The 15,566-nt window shown below is 43.7% G+C and overlaps 1 pseudogene across 1 annotated transcript in view; it reads right to left on the reverse strand.

Moving 5' to 3' along the window:
* LOC311140706 (alkylglycerol monooxygenase-like) overlaps window positions 1-15,566 on the reverse strand; it is a 44,032-nt pseudogene that overhangs the window by 9,100 nt on the left and 19,366 nt on the right. The window contains exons 5-12 of the transcript XR_014615500.1: window positions 14,235-14,330; window positions 12,689-12,730; window positions 12,505-12,570; window positions 12,343-12,422; window positions 11,630-11,764; window positions 8,249-8,365; window positions 5,349-5,431; window positions 4,958-5,060 (exon numbers count right to left, since the gene is read on the reverse strand). The product of XR_014615500.1 is annotated as an alkylglycerol monooxygenase-like (transcript). The remainder of the gene's footprint in view (window positions 1-4,957; window positions 5,061-5,348; window positions 5,432-8,248; window positions 8,366-11,629; window positions 11,765-12,342; window positions 12,423-12,504; window positions 12,571-12,688; window positions 12,731-14,234; window positions 14,331-15,566) is intronic.

Genomic DNA, 15,566 nt, shown 5'->3' on the forward strand with positions numbered 1-15,566 from the left:
CCCATAGGGCTCTGGTCAAAAGTAGTGCACTTTATAGGGAATAGGATACCATTTGGGATGCACATTGTAAGCCTCAGCCATGAAAGTCTCGATCTTACTAATACCCATAATGCTCTGGGTGGCTCCAGTGGTGAGGCGGCCCACTCTGGAGAGAGAGAGCGCAGGCGGAAAGTTGGCAGCCGCGGCGCGACGGGAGCGGGTCCAGAAACAAGGGATGAAAAAACAAAGGAGCGAGAAGGAGAGAGAGGGGAGAGAGGGGGAGACTTCTGCCTTGCAAAATCAAGCCCGGTGTGCTTTGATGGAGCAATCAGGCCAAGCCAGAGCCCTAGAACTAGAGTCTCAGTGGACGTTCTGTAAATCAGTTCAATGGGATTCCACAGAGAAGGGCAAAGATGGATGGAACCCTAGGGGGCTTGTAAGAGAGAGAGAGAACTATCCTTCCCTCCCCTCCTTCCCTTCCTTCGCTCCACCTCCACCTCTGTCTTCTCCTCCCTCTCACCTTCTGCTCTGTCAGCGTATTGTACTGTAGGAACCTGGAGCCTGATCACATTCAAACATCCTGGCTAGTGGCTAGTACTGGGGTTGGAATAGCATGACAGATTAGCGTAGGGGTTTGTGGTCTTCCTTAACTCCTCGACATCCTCTTTTTCCTCATCTACCTCCTCATGAGTCAATGACAAAACAACAGTGACAAATTCCCAAGAACAGCATAAGGAGAAAGTTACAGATGCACAAATATCATAACCCCCCAAAAATGTTAGCATGTCTTGGGGGTATGATATTTGTGCGTCTCTAACTTTCTCAAATCCAAAGTGCTGCAGTACAGAGCCAAAATAATTAAGAAATGTGTCACTGTCCCAATACTTTTGGAGCTCATTCTATATGTTATTACATTGATTAGATTAGAGAGTGAGAATGTGTGTTTGTGTGTGTGTGTGTGTGTGTGTGTGTGTGTGTGTGTGTGTGTGTGTGTGTGTGTGTGTGTGTGTGTGTGTGTGTGTGTGTGTGTGTGTGCATGTCTGTGTCTGTTACTTTTTTAAGGGGGAAAATAAACTCCCTGCAACAATGATTGCCTTGCATTATATGATTGACTGTGAGCAAGGATCTCTACACTCTTAGAAAAAAGGGTTCCAAAAGGGTTCTTTGGCTGTCCCCATAGGAGAACCCTTTTTGGTTCCAGGAAGAACCCTTTTGGTTCCAGGTAGAACCCTTTCCCCAGAGGGTTCTACATGGAACCCAAAAGAGTTCTACCTGTAACCAAAAAGGGTTCTTCAAAGTGTTTCCTTGGATTGTAAATTTGCGATCTAGTCATGTTGTATATTGTTGCTAATGGTTTTGTATTTCATTGATTAATCATTTACGATTAAGGGACAATAAATTATTTAAACTCCTAAGACAATCATTATGGTGTGCTTTGGTTTTTGAGGATATCAAGTCAGAGCCATTATTCATAGTGCCTCAGAGTTGGAGTGCTGATCTAAGATCAGTTTAGCCTTTATATCATCATTAATATGATTATATGGACAGGGGGGGCCTGATCCTAGATCAGCACTCCTACTCTGAGACGGCTTTCAGGAATTAGCCCAAAAAACAAGCAATCTATTTAGATTTCCATGGCCTTACCTGGCATGAGCTTTGACAACACATATATCAGTTCTTACTGTTGAGTGACATGAACCCCAGCACATTGACTGATACTATTTCACACAGGCAGTAGTTTGGACTGTTTACTTGGAGAAAACACTATTATTACCCCATACTTCTATTTAAAATCCCTCAATTTTTGCCAAAGAGGAGATTTCCTTTCCATCCCTGGGAGCATTCAGATGATGTCATCCTCTCAGACTTTCCATAGCCCCAAATGATCCCTTAACCTCAGGCGTTTCAGTGTATTTCTGCTACCAGGCATTCTCTCCTCAAAGGGCACTAACGCTAACCTCTCACACCTGAAAATGAGCTAGTCGAAACAGAGCTCTCAGATAACAGTGTATTTTCACTGATTGCTGTCTTATCTTTTCATTCAGGGTTGGGGTGCCAACAATGGGGGGAACTATGGGTTTATAGGAGATATTGTTTTTGTAAATGGGTCAGGTGTTGGGCTAGATAAGAGCTGCCGTAAGCTGAGATGAGCTTTGGTGTTCACGTGAACATGATAATTGTTCTGACCTCTTTGTCTTCGACTCAATGGAATATTTTCTTTCTCTTCAAAAAGTTAGAGAAAATAAGAATAAGTGTTACACAAAATAGAGGAAGAGATCAAATATGATGAATTAATAAGTTATTCTGATGATTCTTGGCATACTTGTGGTTTGAGTTATATACTGTTATGTGAGCCCTGCTCACAGCGAAAAGTGCCAACTGCAAACAGACTCTCATTGGCAAAGTAGCCTCCTCATGATACAGAATCAGACTACAGACAACAACTCTTTTCTCATTGATAGTGCAGTGAGTGACTCAGTTTGAATTCTAAGTGGTTCATCATTCCTGGTTCCTTCATCATTCCTGGTTCCTTCTCCACAGGTCCATGGGACAGGTGTATTTTTTATTAGCTCTCTTAAATTGCTATGACTTCACTAGTTAGGGGGTTAGCCTGTTGGGAGAGTAGCTCCTTAATGACTGTGGGACAGAGTCTAACCCAGCTCTACAGCACGTTCCCTTATGCCTTCAGGCCTTCAGGCAGACAGACCATGGGCCTAAAAACCATATGTTTCATCATTACATGCCAGTCCTCAACGCCAGCCCCTAATCCTAACCACACACATGGACACATGCACAAACACACACACACATACGCACGCACGCAAGCATGCACGCCCACGCACACACACATATATATATATATATAACATACACACACACATATATATTCTCTCTCACACACACACACACACACACACATATATAAACACACACACACATATACACATACACACACACAGACACACACACACACACACACACACACATATATATTCTCTCTCACACACACACACACTTTACGCATGTCCACACACCACCATTCTACCTTATACAGCCTGGCTCCATGTGTGCCACTTAGACATTGGGTGTGGGTGGGTAAGGGAGGGTGAGAGGTACCCCAAGTCTTGGTTTACAGGTCAAGCCTGCAGCTTTACAAGGGAAATCTCCAGAGCCACTATAAATACCACAGTGAGCTTTAAGGGTGCTGTATATCACGCCAGTGGGCTTTGAGTGCTTCAACTCAACCTATTTTTTGTAGTTCTTTTTTAATAGTGGAATTGAATGAGTGACTACAATTAAATGTGAACTTCCCTCCACTTTGAGTCCCCAGCTTGAATTGATTGGCGCGACTTCAAAATGACTCCCCCAGCAACAAAGAGCTGGCCGTTCACCTCACGCGTCAGGACAATATATCATTACTGTACCTCGGTTTCTTTGCTGCCTCACTTGTAGTAATGGGTAACAAGGTACAAAGTCAGGAACCGTTTCATGAAAATGGTGATGCTTTTCAATGGGCAGCACCTGCTTAGGTGACATTTATTCTGCTCCAACTGAAATACTGAGACATTGAATAGGGCCTAATGAATCATTCGCTGAAAGAGTATATAAAACAAAGATGTCATGGAGAAAATACTGCCATGTAGCATGTAGTGAATAAATCACGATGAACACGTTTTTTCAAGTCGAAGTTGAATACATTTGTAATTAATTCACAGCATATTTTGTTTTGTTTTTATCATCTTGAAAAATAATGTGTCTGGGAAAAAACTCCAGTCTCCTTTTTGAACACCTGAGTGTGCAGATGTGGAGTCACACAATAAAAGTAGCAATTCAGCCGCAGTGCTCACGTGCAAATCTCATCAGCCAGCTTTGGTTAGCGGCAGACAAGACTAATTGGTTCCAGAAGTGTTGCAGTTTGCAGTTCGCACTGCCTGGGATGGCAGGGAACAAGGGAGTAAAGGAGGGAGAGAGAGAGAGAGAGAGAGAGAGAGAGAGAGAGAGAGAGAGAGAGAGAGAGAGAGAGAGAGAGAGAGAGAGAGAGAGAGAGAGAGAGAGAGAGAGAGAGAGAGAGAGAGAGAGAGAGAGAGAGAGAGAGAGAGAGAGAGAGAGAGAGAGAGAGAGAGAGAGAGAGAGAGAGAGAGAGAGAGAGAGAGAGAGAGAAAGAAAGAGAAAGGCAAGTAATGAGAGGTCAGCCACGATCTAGAACTCCGCCGCAAGTGCCAGAAACGCACAGCAATTTTATGGTCAATTGGGCCGTGCATCTGGAGTCATCCATCACAGGTAAATGTGGGGCCGGAGCCAGTGACGGTTCACACACACACACACGTAGTCTCTCTCTCACACACACACGCTAACACATACGCACAAACACAATGAGGCACAATGGACACATACAGGGACACATACACTACAGTAATGGCATACTGTCACACCTGAACACAGTGCAGCTTCATCCACAGAGCATGGCTGGCTACAGGAAGGACCAATGCTCTAACTAGGCCTAATGGCCCCTAAAGACTGGCTGTCGACTCCGCTCATCATCAAAGAGGCAACTCGCACACTCCACTCCCCACACACTCCACGCCCCACCCATCCTACCATCGACCGGAGGGCATTCTGCTAAGTGCACTATTTCCTGACACCCTTTGTTTGTTTTGTTGACTGACACGGTCATCATCAAAAACAACGTTCTTATTGATTGGTTAATAGGTTTGTATTACACTAATTGTTACCTCTGAAAGTATGTTTATATCTCATTGTCACGTACAGTATGTCTGTGTTTTCTAGTAAAATGTTAGGGACAATGAAATGGTGTGGATAAATGCCTACTTATATGTCCAGCTTTACATTACAGTAGGAAACCAAGTTATCACACCTCTTGAAGAATTAGTGTTTTAAATGTTAGATTAGCATATTGTATCATTCTCCAAAAGGGGTTCTAAAATGTTTTGTAGTAGCAGCACGGTCAGTCTCCTACCTCAATGGGCACAACCAGTGGTGCTGGTGCCGTCATGTAGCCATATCTCAGCAGCATCACCATCAGCACACAGCGTAGCAACTCCAACATGGATGCCGTTGACCTGCATAGGGAAAGAACGCAACAACCGCCAATAACGAACTGGTTTAAGTGGCATTTCGACTCAATTGATTCAAGTCAATTCAGTTATGGCATTGAAATCCAAGAGATATGAGACAATCTATTGATAAGTCATTATTGGAGTTTTTTCCATTTCAATTTTTTAAATTGTTTGACTTAAAATGGGTTGGACCACGTAACCTTGAAGAGGACCAATCTGTGTGTGCTAATTCCAAGCTATTTACAGTGAGGGATAACAGTACAGTACCAGTGATATATGACAGTACAGTACCTTTGGTCAATGATGAAGCCAATGGAGGTCAGACTGAGTAGAATGTAGCCAGTCATCATCAGAACAGTCAGCTGGGATAGCATCTATAACATAGACACACAAATAATGCTTATCATGAGAAAAGGTACAGATGTAGGATCTTAATTTGATCACCCTGTTGCAGGAGAACTTTCCTGCAATGCAGGAAATGTAAAACTTGTAGTGTATTTGAGGTTTAAAAATGTATCAACCCCTACAAAACTGTCCATTAATTATAATCAACATAATAATTCACATTTCCTGTTGCTGTAGGATTATTTTCCTGTTGTGGTAAACTGGCTCAAATTAAGATCCTGCATCTGTATTGTGAATTATGGGCACAGGAGATTTGACTATGAGTGAAGTCATGAACCATGCCCCTTTAAATATCCCAGACTACACATCTATACACAGTAAGCTATTATGTTACATCTAGCTCCCCTACACAATGTAGTGTAGAGTCTTGCCAGTAACCGTGACTCAGAGAGGTTGGGTTGAATGCAGAAGACACATTTCGGTTGAAGACATTCAGTTGTGCAACTGACTAGGTATCCCCCTTTCTTTTCTCACGCTCTATATAATAGGGATATTACCTCTGACCATCTCTGTTGAGTCCTGCTAAGGGACTTGACCACAGTGGAAGACGTTGCGGTACATAGCTCTCAGTACCACTATACATCAAGCCAAAGCAAACACTATGGGGAACACCAGTCCTATACTGTACACATTCACATTGACCTTGGCGAGCTGTTTTTTTCGCACACAACCCCAACCCGTGGATGGATACATGAGAGGTGAAAATGCATGGCCTTAAGTTGCTAACCTAAAAGACAGCTGTAAGACTAGCCTCTAAGGGACTAGATTGGTCTGTCGGAGCAGGGTTTGGATCTTCAACACTCCAATCACAGGCCCTGACATGCAAACCTCACTGGCCTCCCTCCATACAGTACATACACAACAATGCACATTCCCAACAGGCCATATATGGCATCAACATATCAACAGGAAGCAATAAAGTAGTATTTCTTCATGTTTATATGGTACAGGCCCTATAATTGTTAAACCCCATATTCCCCTAACACACACGTGGGAAAGTATAGGCGGGGCACTACTGTATGTATTCAATGGGGGCAAATAAGACGTTATGAATCAACTATACTAAAGCATTTCCATTACATGGATTCCAAAGACACACAGTAAACTTATCCATCACTATAGTCAGTAACTCTTAAGTTGAGGTCTAAATTGACAGTAATACAGTAACTACACCGTTATTATAAGCTAATTACCAATCTATACAGCAATGTATTCTTTGGCAATTGTATTTTATTTATTTATACAATTTGATTAGGCTATTTTACAGGGAATCATTATGCTGTCTTGCACCCACTGGTACTGTTACCCAGAAGTCAAAGCAGGTCAGTTAGGTTACATGATCTTTACTTTGACTATCTCTACCCTGGGGGAATGGACCCTAGACACAACCTAGCTGTCGCTGGGGAAAACGTTCATAAACTTTCAAAAATAATGGGCATTCAGAGCAGAAACAATCCAAATCGAGAGGAAAATGTTTGGATTTTCAAGCTCGCTCAGTGCGCTACATTTTTATTTCGTCCCATATCGTATTTCAACAATAACAGTGAGTGAAAATAAATGAAATTCACCATCTGCTGGCGCTTCAGTGACTCCAGCACTGGACTGATTATGTTATTACTTCTATATCCCCAGAGACCTGGAGATTAACTTATTATTATAATGGTTTTCATCATTACCATTATTATTTTCAGGACAAGAGATTGGTTGGATTCTGAGTTGAGGAATTAGCATTTCGACTTGGTCAATTTACCTGTGTGTCCTTATAGTAAAATTACCCAACCTGAAATAAACTGTAGCTACACGAGGCTATACCCATGATGTAATTGAAGGCTAACTTCATTATTATAATTTTTTTTAACCTTTGTTTAACTAGGCAAGTCAGTTAAGAACAAATTCTTATTTACAATGACGACCTACACCGGCCAAACCCGGACAACGCTGGGCCAATTGTGCGCCACCCTATGGGATTTGTTTGAAATAGATATGTTTTAACGTCTTTGAATTAACACTAAGACCATAAATTGTGCTACACTGTATCACCAATAGTCACCATAAATACGTGCCTAGTGAACATGGAGGTATACGTACATACATACATGGACATGATTTATTGTCAGGCCAAGGTTATTTTCCCTGGAAATCCTGATTACTGCATCCTGAAGGCTATTTGGGTTGGGAAATGGTTGGGAAATGGTTGACTTGGCAATTAAGGCATTTGTGTTCACTATTAGACCACCAGCTGCTGTGCTGCTGTTTCATGCACTGGTGGCCAATAAGAAGGGGGAACTCTTTGACTGTGGGCCTATGTGGAGGGAGGACCACAACTAAGGGAACACCACGGAGGTAGGAATCACATGAAGACAGGCCATTTTGTCTCAATTTGAAGGGCTGGGTGTGACAGCATATGTTGGCTAACCAAAACTATGCCTGGGGAAAAAAGCAGTCCAAAGATAACTGCTGAGGAAACCTGACTTGGGTTTTTTGACAGAGGAGGGGGATGGGGGGGGGGGGGCTTTTGGCTCTGAGAGTGGAAAAAAATAGACAAAGGTTATTCTAAAGAGGACTGACTGGATGGTAGCAGAGTCAGTATTTTTCTGTAAATACTGTAGAAAAACAACCAAATGAAGCATGTAATGAGCTCAAATAAACCGAATGTTTGTGACTTTGTTCCTTCGAAGAAAATGAAAATTACATTATTTAAAATGGCTAAAATAAGATAGAACCCTGTGTTTTCAATCCCAGTTGATTATCTATGACTGGTAACTCTTGAGATTGACAATACATACCAGCCTTGACTCAAACAGATCCTGGTAAACACCCAACAACATTAGACCATGTATGCAGACATAGACTTGCAGAGCCAGAGGCCAACTGGGATTGTATGGCAGCTCTTCTCCAGTAACCTGTCAATTACATAAATCAGAAATATTAAAACAGCAATATAATACAGCTAAACAAAAAGATAAGACAATATAACATAATTCCTGAATGTTGTGATTTTTTAACTGGCCATATTGTCATGGCTTGTCTATATGATGATAAGATATTGTTCAACTACTTTGAAATAATTCACTACAGAACATCAATACTGTATGTAGCTTAAACTTGGTTTAAAACACAAAAGTGTAGAGCTCTAGATGTTGAATTGGTACAGGTCTCTTGCAGGGGTTTTCCAGGGGTCTTGGGTGAGTTAGCCACATGTGGGTTTCTTTCACATCACTACCCTTGTAGGTGTTCCAGCCCACAGCTCTGCTTAGCCTCAAAAGCCAACACATTCGACAATGACTCTCTCTCTCTCTCTCTCTCTCTCTCTCTCTCTCTCTCTCTCTCTCTCTCTCTCTCTCTCTCTCTCTCTCTCTCTCTCTCTCTCTCTCTCTCTCTCTCTCTCTCTCTCTCTCTCTCTCTCTCTCTCTCTCTCTCTCTCTCTCTCTCCTTAGAGAATATCAATGCACCCGTCTAGGCCTACAATGGCAAGCCTTTCAAGATATTTCAGTCAAATTCCAGCACCCTCCACATGTTTAGAATCACCATGCAAGAGTTTAGGGGCCAATTTAATCATAAAGACGAGGGGTGGAGTTTTTTTAAGTGTGAAGGGCCTAAATATGTGCCACCATCAGCGCTATTTCAAAGCCAACCACTGGGGCTCCTGATGGGCACTATAGTAACAAACACACTCACACCCTTTTGATCCCTAGCAGGGCACCCACAGACTTACTATTTAAAGTGAAAATGAGCTTATTGTGTTCCCCCTACAAAGGCCTTGAGGATTTATTTGGTGTAGTGTTTCCTTGTAAAGGCTGTGTAAAATGTGAATCTTTCAAGTGAGAATACTGTGAGTCATTTGGATAGTGAGGATAGTGTTTTACTTTGCGTCATAATGATAGGTAATGAAGTATGAAAGTGTCAAATGTGTCCCTTTTGGGAATGCAGACACAACATAAATGCTAGAACACTGTCTTCAACTCTCTCTTCATACTCTCTTTGTCTCCATGATTCCCCACGTCTTACACACCCTCTGTCACGATCGTTGGGAAGAGAGGAGGACCAAGGCGCAGCGTTGAAGGCAAACATACTCTTTATTAGTGAATAACCGAACAAAACAACAAAACGATAACGTGACGTCCACGGTCTAAACACAAACCACACTGGAACAAGATCCCACAACCACTGTGGGAAAACAGCTTGTCTAAATATGGTTCCCAATCAGAGACAACCAGCAACAGCTGACACTCGTTGCCTCTGATTGGGAACCACTCTGGCCAACATAGAAATACAACTACTAGAAAAACAAATGAAACTCACACCCTGGCTCAACATACAAGTGTCCCCAGAGCCAGGGCGTGACAGTACCCCCCCCTAAAGGCGCGGACTCCGACCGCGCCAACTAAATACCACAGGGGAGGGACCGGGTGGGCACTCCGCCTTGGCGGCGGATCCGGCTCCGGGCCTGATCCCCACTCCCTCGCCAACCCCCCAAAGTACCCCTGGTCCGGTCTGGCCCCGCTGACCGGAGCTGGACTGCACACTGGTGGAGCGGATTGCTCTAGCTCCGGCGTGAAGCAGCTGACCGATGCCGGACCAGGCACCGGTGGAACAGGCACGGGCCGTGCCGGACTGATGACGCACACCACTGGCTTGGTGTGGGGAACAGGCACGGGCCGTGCCGGACTGACGACGCACACCACTGGTTTGGTGTGGGGAGCAGGAGCGGGCCGGACCGGGCTGGCAACGCGCACCATTGGCTTGGTGCGGGGAGCAGGAACGGGCCGGACCGGGCTGGCGACGCGCACCATTGGCTTGGTGCGGGGAGCAGGAGCGGGCCGGACCGGGCTGGCGACGCGCACCATTGGCCTGGTGCGGGGAGCAGGAACAGGCCGGGCCGGGCTGGCGACGCGCACCATAGGCTTGGTGCGGGGAGCAGGAGCGGGCCGGACCGGGCAGGCGACGCGCACCATTGGCCTGGTGCGGGGAGCAGGAACAGGCCGGGCCGGGCTGGCGACGCGCACCATAGGCTTGGTACGGGGAGCAGGAGCGGGCCGGACCGGGCTGGTGACGCGCACCATTGGCCTGGTGCGGGGAGCAGGAACAGGCCGGGCCGGGCTGGCGACGCGCACCATAGGCTTGGTGCGGGGAGCAGGAACAGGCCGGGCCGAGCTGGCGACGCGCACCATTGGCTTGGTGCGGGGAGCAGGAACAGGACGGGCCGGGCTGGCGACGCGCACCATTGGCTTGGTGCGGGGAGCAGGAACAGACCGGACCGTACTGGGGACACACACCACTGGCCCTACGCAGGGATCTGGAACGGGCCGGACCGGACTGGTAACACACCCCAGTACCTCTCGCCGTGCCTCTACACCTTCCTTCCCCTCTTTGACCAGTGGCCCCCGTAACCTGGCGGCCTCCTCTGCCAACCCGCTGGGCCGCTCTATCGCGGTCTCCTGCTGCCCCGTCGTCCACGGCGTTAGCCCCCCCCTAAAAAAATTCTGGGCTTCTCTCCTACCCGTGGACCAGGTCTCCATACTTTTCGCCAGCCTTTCGCCCTTCTGCTTCCACGTCAAGCCCCTCTCTTGCTCACCCGGCTTGACCCAGTCGAGGAGGCGCTGGATATCCGCCAGAGATTTCCCTGGCGAGGGCTCCTGGACCCGCTGCTTGGTCCAGTTCTGGTGGGATCTTCTGTCACGATCGTCGGGAACAGAGGACCAAGGCGCAGCGTTGAAGGTGAACATATTTTATTTAATAGAGTAATCACCCGAACAAAACAACAAACGATACGTGCAGTCCTACGGTACAAACCAAAAGGAACAAGATCCCACAACCACTGTGGGAAAACAGCTTGTCTAAATATGGTTCCCAATCAGAGACAACCAGCAACAGCTGACACTCGTTGCCTCTGATTGGGAACCACTCTGGCCAACATAGAAATACAACTACTAGAAAAACAAATGAAACTCACACCCTGGCTCAACATACAAGTGTCCCCAGAGCCAGGGCGTGACACCCTCTCTCACTATCTCTCTCTCGCTATCTCTCTCTCGCTATCTCTCTCTCGCTATCTCTCTCTCGCTATCTCTCTCTCTCGCTATCTCTCTCTCGCTATCTCTCTCTCTCGCTATCTCTCTCTCTTCCTCTAATGACAAAATGTGTCTTCATATTGAATGTGGTAGTACCTCAGGCACCTCTGCGTGATCCCCCAGCCTTGGTTTGCCAGGTTTCCAACTTGGTCCTTTCCAGAGGACGCCCAATTTATTGAAGATGTTCTTGTATCTGTTGAACCTCCTCCACAAGTATTTATATTAATGGAACTAAAGGAAAAATATAAAAGATATACCATCACATTACAGTGACATTATATTACATAAGCAGTTTTACTATAAAAGCCCTGATATTACTACATATTCATTGTTGTCAATGCTAATCTGTGCGTTAATTAATACTGGGTTGAGAATGTTGCTTGTCATTTTGGAGGGATTGCTCATGCGGTAAGTTGCCAGTGGTAAGGGCAGTGAAAATAATCAAACACAACTTCTAGTATTTCATTTAATTGGACTCTTTCACCTCTGCTGGGCGGTTTGTTTAAAGTTGCGTAATAATGTTATGGTTACAGCATGGCTGTTCCACTAGCTGGGGCCTCATCTATAGCGGTACCTGAATGTTGTAACATTTACTTGTATACACTGATTGAGAGTAACTGCCCTACAAATGGTTTGATTCCACTGATGTAATACGGGAACATGCAGTGTCAGCTCAGTCTAAACACTGTGACAATTTGCTCTTTGATAGCTTGTATATGCATTTATAGTCTAGTAGTTTATATCTTACAGTGTACAAAACACAACACAGCAAATAAGATATTCATTTTGTATTTTCTCATGGGACTAACCTGAATATGGAGGATTTCAAATGTGTTTATTTTGTGTACGAGACCATAGACAACTTTATCGCCCTCTGGAGCAAAGGTACCTGATAAATCAAAGTGAGAGAATGTAGTTATATGGACAATGTCATATTACAACAAGCACTGACCTTGTGAGCGTTTACTCACCGAATAGTCGGTCCCATATTATCAGAGCTCCCCCGTAATTCTTAGCAATGCAATATTCATTTCGCCCTGCCAATGAAATGCAACACATCATTTTCCTTTTTCACCAATATTGCACTGATCAACTCACGTCAAATATGGTAAGAATATGTGTGTTTGACAGAGAAGAAGAGGCTTTCTTTCTTACCGTGGTGAACTCTGTGGTGACTGGGGGTGTATCTCTGATCACCTGAAAGACAGAGAATGTACAAACATTAAACAAACAAACAAAAAAATGTATAGCCTAGCTGCTACAATTTGGGCTGGTTTCCCGGACATAGATTAAACCTAGTACTGGATTAAAAAACGATCTGAATAGAGATTCTCGCCAATTTATGTTTTAACTGGTAGTGCACTCCTGGGGTCTTTTTTGGCAATTTGGTTAACATACAGTAGCAACTAAATGTATCTGGCTAGAAACCTTTTTTATAAGACTAAAGCATTTTCTTATTTGATGAGTTGATGGTCTAAGCTCTAAGAATGACGGAAAGCGTGAGGTGACCAAATTCCCAGATGGAAAGAACAATATTTATAGATTGGAACTAAAAGCAACACTAGGATGGAAAGAGGTGCCAAGACCATAAAGCAGTTGACACTGTTGATAATGCTCTTACATACACTTGAACACACTCTGTACACACACACACACTTATGCATACAAGCATGCTTGTAATAGTAGCTACTAGCTAGTATGGAAGCACACACTTCCTTCCAGACATACACATTAGTGCATGCACAAGCATTCCAAAACAATATCGCAGTCATTCGTAATCAAACACGTATGGCTGTTCAATCACTCTATTAAGCAGACACACACACACACAGAAAATCATTACAGATCATGCCATAAGGAACATATTTCAGAAGTATCAGATTTCTCATTCGGTGCGACTTTTACAGACATTTTGATGTTAAAGTCTACAACTGATCAGTCTGGGAAAATATTTTTAAATGATTCATTATTTCCATGTAATGAGTGGTCTGGCAACAGCCAGAGTTTTATCTTGAATGAAAAAGGTCTTGCCGCTTCACTCAAACTTTTTATTCCCAGATCAGGTCTGGGAATCGCGTGCCAATAAATTACTCAACATCAAAAAAGTCTATAAAGAAATCATAAATTATATCCCTCAGATAATTTTGAATTTATGACTGTTTTCACTAATAGTGTACTAAAAGATGGAAGTGATTCCAACTCCATTCATTCCCCTAACGATTGGGGATTGTAAAAATGATACTCCCAGTCACTTTAAAGGAGAACGACTGGTCTTGCTTCTGTTTGGAATATTTCATAAAATCTCATTATTTTTTATTAAACACAGGTTTGACTTGATCTCCCCTTAACAGCAGTTAGTATAGGGACTAGAGTGAGAGAACTTTCAGTCAAAGTAGCTTTATCTCTGAATTTTTACAGTTTACGCTATTACAGCAATTGGGAAATATGCATAATGAATCTTGTAGAATATTGACTACATGAATAATCATCATTAAACAAGGTCGCATTCACTAGGCATGAAAAATAAGCAAACGGGACGAAACGGGGAGAGACTACCTAAGCTTATCCAATAAGTAGTGCTTGTTTTTGTTTTCCATTTCAAAATGTTTTGCTACGGTGTGCACTAATGAATAGGACCGAGGTTGGCCCTAAGGTCTTTTATTGGTAACATGAGACTGGTGGTACTGTGGGTTGTATTTACCTCAGTGTGGATCCAGAACTGGTAGAGCAGGTTGAATTGGATGTGAACAGCAAACACAGAGGGTGGTACTGCCAACGCCATTGGGAGATAGAACACCTGAGGACAGACACAATTAATACGGTTACATGCACACAATAACACGAGTATTGTGGATAGTCAAGTTAATATAATAGTTTGATTTAAACGTTTACATGCTTTGCAAGAAAAACGATTTCCCTAATAATCCTGTTGACATGGATACATCTGAAATCACTAATCAAAATAAACATTCTACCACAGCGACCATGTTATTTTTGGGAAGCCTATTTGATTCTGAGTTCGGACATTTAAAGTTTGTATGTGAAAACTACTTCTAAGATGCATACTTTCAGTTGTTCCGAACACACTTCACTAAAGAGGGAAGCTCGCTTGGCTGGTGCTAGCACATGCGCAGATGAAATACACCGCTGGAACTACAATTAAGGTGTTTATATGTCCTAATAATTCGAAAAATTGCACACAAAAAACAGGTGTTTTAATCATGTATGCTTATGACCGTACGCCGATTAAGGTAAACAGAGTAAGGTGTTTACATGACTAATGCCATACTCTGCCTACTGCCATAATCAGCTAATCAGTTTAATATCGAATTATTAGTGTACATGTAAACGTACTCAATGACTCACCTTAGAATTTAATCTCTTTGATTTAGGCTGGAAAGGACCAAATGTGCATAATCTTCTGACTATGGATATAGAATATTATAAACTGGGTGGTTCGAGCCCTGAATGCTGATTGGCTGACAGCCATGGTATATCAGACCATATACCATGGGTATGACAAAACATTTATTTTTACTGCCCTAATTACGTTGGTAACTAGTTTATAATAGCAATAAGGCACCTTAGGGGTTTGTGATATATGGCCAATATACCACAGCTAAGGGCTGTGTCCAGGCACTTAGCCGTCGTATATTAGCCATATACCACACCTCCTCTGGCCTTATAGCTTAAGTATACCATACTTTGTGCATAACATAGCATACATTGTGGTGAAGGAGCAAATGTTGGACTTAAATGCATTTCTAATGCGACAGGTAGCCTAGCGTTTACTGGGTAACCGAAAGGTCGCTGGTGCGAATATCAAGGTGAAAAATCGGTTGATGTTACTTAATAATAATAATATGCCATTTAGCAGACGCTTTTATCCAAAGCGACTTACAGTCATGCATGCATACATTTTGTGTATGGGTGGTCCCGGGGATCGAACCCACTACCTTGGCGTTACAAGCGCCGTGCTCTACCAGCTGAGCTACAGAGGACCACACTTAAGAAAGGCACTTGACCCTAATTT

The sequence above is a fragment of the Coregonus lavaretus genome (genome assembly GCF_964263955.1).
Source record: "Coregonus lavaretus genome assembly, chromosome: 13".
NCBI classification, from domain to species: domain Eukaryota; kingdom Metazoa; phylum Chordata; class Actinopteri; order Salmoniformes; family Salmonidae; genus Coregonus; species Coregonus lavaretus.